Genomic DNA, 5146 nt, shown 5'->3' with positions numbered 1-5146 from the left:
AAAACAAGGGAAGTCTGAGAGCCGTCCAGCCAAGAGGACCGAGGAGTCGTGACAATCAAACACAGTGTCATCTCTGGCCTGGTGCACTGCAACGGAGAAAGTACATTAGACAAAAGCCACATACTGGGGCCTGGGGGGCTCAGTCGGTGAGCATCTGACCCTGGATTTCAGCTCAGGTCATGATCTCACGGTTTATGGGATCAAGTTCTGTGTCAGGCTCTGCCCTGGCAGCTCAGAGCCTGCTTGGGATTCTCTCTCTCTCTCTCTCTCTCTGCCCTTCCCCTGCTCGTGCTTTCTCTCTTTCACTCCAATAAACAAACAAACTTAAAGCAAAACGAAGAGAAACACATACAAACTGAAACATACATCAGAGAAACCTAAACTATATGAATGAACACAATTGACATGGGTTCGTGGGTTGTAACAAGCGGACTGTACTGAGGTGAGGCGTTAGCCAAAGGAGATCGCAGAGGTGGAGTATATGGGGAGTATTTGCACTTCTCGATCTTTCTATAAACCTAAAACTACTCTAAAAAACAAAATCTGTGGGGAGAAAAAAAAGACAGACAAAAACCAGAGAGAACAAACAATAGTTTTTTATGCGGCAGGATTAAGCCCTATTACATCAACACCTACAGAAAATGTGAGTGGATCAAATACACAATGGAAAGATCTTGGCAGAATGGCTATAAAAACCTGGCTCTAATCCACACGGTCTTTAAGAAACTCAGATCAACTGTAACCGCACGGGCAGGTGGAGGGTAAGAGGACGGGGGGAGACCCAGCACGCCAACACCGGGCCCTGGTGAAGGAGGCGCGGCTACGCGGTGTCAGATACACACTTCCGGGCAAAAAACCAGGCCAGCGCTGTGCGCACCAGGCCTCCAGGGACACGAGAGTCCACCCCCTGCGGAAGGACGCGTGTGCGCTTCTCTGCCTCCTCCCGATCTGCCAGAGAACCGGAGCGTCCCTGCGGCCTGTGGGGCCTGGTGTGCGCTCGCACAATGCACGCCACCCGGGTCTCAGCCGCCCATCCCAGGCCTCTGTCAAACCGCCACTCGGAAGATAAGAGTACGTACGCTCTTTGGCCTGCACGGTCCCGGTGGCGGTGACGCCCTCTGCTCCTGTCCCCGGCGCTCTGAGCACTGCGTCCCCAGGGCACCAGGTAAGTAAAGCCCTGTCCAGAGTCGGCGCCCACTCGGTCAGGACCCCACCGGGCCCCCTGGGGCCCCCGGGCGTCGGTCCAGCTTGGGCGGCGCGCCCACTTCTGGAGCCACCGCCGGGGAGCCTGCCCCACAGCTGTGTGCGGACCCGCTCTTCCTGAGGACGGAGAAGCTCCTGTGGGCACGCCTGGCTCCAGGGTGCCGGAAGGGGCACGGGCAGACCCGGCCCAGCTCCATGTGCCCCCCTTCAACCCATCTCGCGGACGCGGTGGCCTCGACAGGCAGCCGCGCTGAGACACTCACCTGCCAATCCCGGTCACTTCTGACCCCGGAAGGGAGTTCTTCCTGTGAAATCAACACGTCCTGCTCAAACACACCCCTTAAATATGCACAGGGGTTTGCACGGGGCCATCTCTGTCCCAGACTGGGTTTCCATCTTCCGTCCACCCGATCACACGGCCAGCCCGTCGGCACCACCTGTACATCAGTAAAAACCCAACAGAGGGGCCGACGGCACGCGGTTCCGTTCACTGACCGATTCACTTGTGCCGCCCTTTGATCAGAGTGGTGGCCTAGGACGCGGCCCGTTCCCCTTGGAACAAGCCAGCAACAAGCCAGGCAGCCCTCGGTGGGCCAGCCGAGAGCTGCACGTCGGGGACTGCGCACGCGGCAGTGGAACCTGGCAGCTCCTCGGGGGGCTCCCTGCTCACAGACGTGAGTACCTCTTTGCACCCCCGTAGTGGCATGTGCACCTGCAAAATACATAATAAAATGTCCCCCTGTCCCAGGCCTCTTCTGGTCACTGAACTCCCACTGCAGGATTTCTCGGGCATCACTCAGGACGCTACGAGTATTTAGGGTTTCAGGATCAGGTCATTTGGCCATAAGCGACGTCAGTCAAAACCAAACAGCCCGCGAATTGGGTATTTTCTGGTCCAGTATCCCGGTGGTCGCCCCCGGGGGGCACTCACTGGCCTCTGCCATAGTCTGTCTGTGCTCCACACAGAGCTATAGCACAGGGAGCACCTGTCCTCCCGCACTCCAGCTTCTGACAGCGCACGGCGTCCGGTGGCCATCCCTTTTTCCCACCAGGTGTGTCCCATCCTCTTTCGAAATATTAGCCTCTTCGGGCTCGGGCCAACTTACTGGCCCCCATTCAATGCCGGCCTGAAGGGGGCGTTGACATGCCTTCTGGCTGACTGCAGCAGGTGGGGAAGGAGCCCCTCGGCCAGCACAGCGTCTGTCCCCACAGCACGGTCAGGTACAGCAGATGTGAGATGCGAATCCCTCACGGACACTTTCCAGTTTTCATCCAAACCTTCACCTTATAGTGCAACCGCCTTGCACTCCCTGACCTTCCCGGCCTGCTTCCAGAAGGTTCTGGAATCGGCGCATGGGGCTCCCACGCCAAGGGGTCCCCGAAGGGAGTCCCCTCCGAATCGCCCCCACCCTCCAGTGAGCCTGCTTCTGAGGATGCAGGTCTACAGGAAGACGCTTTTCTTTTTGCTGAAATAGCTTTGATTTTCTCTTTCGGTTTTACTGCTGTTAAGGGGTCATTCATGGCTCACGTGGGAACCTCTCAGATTATAATTCTCAGACGATGTTCTACAGCCTCAGGTGGCTTAGCCAATTCTTACAAGTGCTTCAGTGTTATTCTCTCTGTGGGAAGTGTCATTACAGTATTTCGTTGTTGCTAACGAATGCAATAACCCAGACACGGCCAGATTTGGTCTCCTAAAATAAATGCAATTTTTTCTCTTTTGGTTTCATGGTTATTATCAAGTGATTACCCAACACCTCAAGTGGAGACCTGGAAAGATTACCATTTCAGGGTGGTGTTTTATGGGTTCGTTCCACACATGTGAATCTTATTAGTAAATGGCTCCCATCTCGTGATTTCTAGACGGAGCAAATCGAACATTCCCGTCACTCTATTCAATGCGTCTCTTCTATTGATCCAGAAACTGCGATTTTTGGGCTCTCTCGCAGAAAGCAATTTCCTCTCGTTTGGTGTCACTGCTGTGGTTAGGGGCCCATCGCTCAGGTTGACGCTGGACAGGACTGACATCCCCGGGACAGCGATGTGTGCACGGAGCTTCCGTGGCAGAGAATTTCCGAGCGCCCCGTCCCTTCCCGGGTCCTGGACCGGAGGACGGGGTGGGGGTGTGGCCGGCTCTCAGGGCCCCGAACGGGAACTTGGGTGTGGACGGACAGAAGGATTCGCTCTAGTCAGGAGACCGATAGGTTCAACTCACTAAATTTACGTTAAAAAAGTTTGGGGAACACCGTTACGACAGGTCGTGGTTTCCTTCAACACTCACGGTGTGAGCGTGTCGGCTCCGGGAGGCCGGCCCTGTGGACGCGGCTGCCTCCCCGCCTCGGCCCCGGGAACCAGGTCCCGACAAGGATCTCCTGCTCACCTGTGAGTTTTCCTCCACGGGCAGCCCGTCCTCACCCAGGGTCCCCCTGCCCCACTCTGACCCTGGTCAGCGTCTCAGGACCCGGCTCCCCAGAGCTCACTTCGGGGGTTCCCACAGACGAGACGGGCCCATGGGCACATCCGACGGGACCTGAGCCCAGCAGTGACCCCGAGGGCACGGGGTGGGGCTCGATCTGCTGCAGCCAACCTCCCCGGGCCTTCTGCAGGGAGACAGCCCGAACCTCACCAGGGCAAGTGCCCCAGGTGACCCTGAGCAGAGGTCACAGGTCAGACCTGCCACCCTTTAGCCGGGCCTGCCCCAGGCAGATTATGAAGGTGACAAGGATTTTCCAGGAACCCCCCACCCCCTTCCCTGCTCTCAGTTCTGGTGTTTGGTTTGGAAAAGACCTAAGAGGTCAAATGGCACTTTCGCCCCCTCCCTGGCCCCCTCTGACCTCAGCCATGGCCTGGCCATCCCCAGTAACAGTTGGAACAGAATGTGGTCAGTTTAGAACTCGGCAGGGTGGGGCCTGGGGACACAAGCACGGTTGGCCTTGGGCAATCGTGCTGGTCTCAGCTCCCCACCACCCTGTGGTCAGGCTGGGGAGAGCTGCTGTGAGACCCGCCGTGGGCGTCAGCTGTCCTTCAATCCTCAAAGCGCTGTCAGAGCACGTCACTGCCAGGACAAACGTCCACACCACCTGGAGGGATGGCGGGCCTCCTTCCCAGCTCTACACAGACGGCTGCCCCTGAATGAGGTGTGCGTGGGGGCTTTGGGGACTTCGTCCACCCGGAATCCACGGCCCACGGAAGTGGTGAGCGGGCTTGTCCACGCAGAGGGCGCGGAGCTCTGTCCAGCCCTGGACGGTGCCCAGGAACCACCCATGTGGGTCCCTGAGATGGTCCAGCTAGAGCCCCAGTCGGCTGAGCAGGACGGGCCTGAGGGGGACGGGTCTCCGATCTCCTCCCTGGTCGCAGTGTCACACGGAGACCCGCCTCGAGCCTGCGCGTGACAGGGAATGACTCTGGCCCCTCCAGGAACCATAGGGCCCCCTCTGCTGAACCCGTTGGGCTGATCAGAACCAGACTCGTCCGGGCCCGTGATGCGTGGTGATCTGCCTGTGGCCGCCCTCAGTGGGCCTTGTGACCAGAAGCGGAGAAGGCCTTGCTTGGATCCTCTGCTCCCAGAACAAACCCGGGGGGACTTGCTCCCCGAGTGCAGTGGTCACCCTGCCACTTCGGGGCTCGAGCAGCTGCTGAGCTCAACCGAGTCTCAGCAGCCCAGTCAGGGGCCAGCAGAGGCCCTTCCTGCCCTCGACGGGGACTACATTCAGGCTCAGTCTTCATTTCCCTTGGAAACCTGGACTCACCTGCCGGTTTCTGCCCAGCAGGCTGAACTCCTGTGCAGTCGGGTCCCCTGGAAGGAGGCCCACCGCAATCGTCATGTGACGGGAGGTGCCCGTCCCGGGAGACGCTGCGAGGCGGGGACCCCCACCTGTGTGCTGTGTGGGCTGCTGCCCGGGTGTTCAGGGAACAAAAAGGCACTGGAAAAGGCCATGACATC

This window comes from Lynx canadensis, chromosome C1, assembly GCF_007474595.2.
Source record: "Lynx canadensis isolate LIC74 chromosome C1, mLynCan4.pri.v2, whole genome shotgun sequence".
Taxonomy (NCBI): Eukaryota; Metazoa; Chordata; class Mammalia; order Carnivora; family Felidae; genus Lynx; species Lynx canadensis.
The sequence above is the reverse complement of the archived record's forward strand: the minus strand, read 5'-3'. Positions refer to the sequence as shown.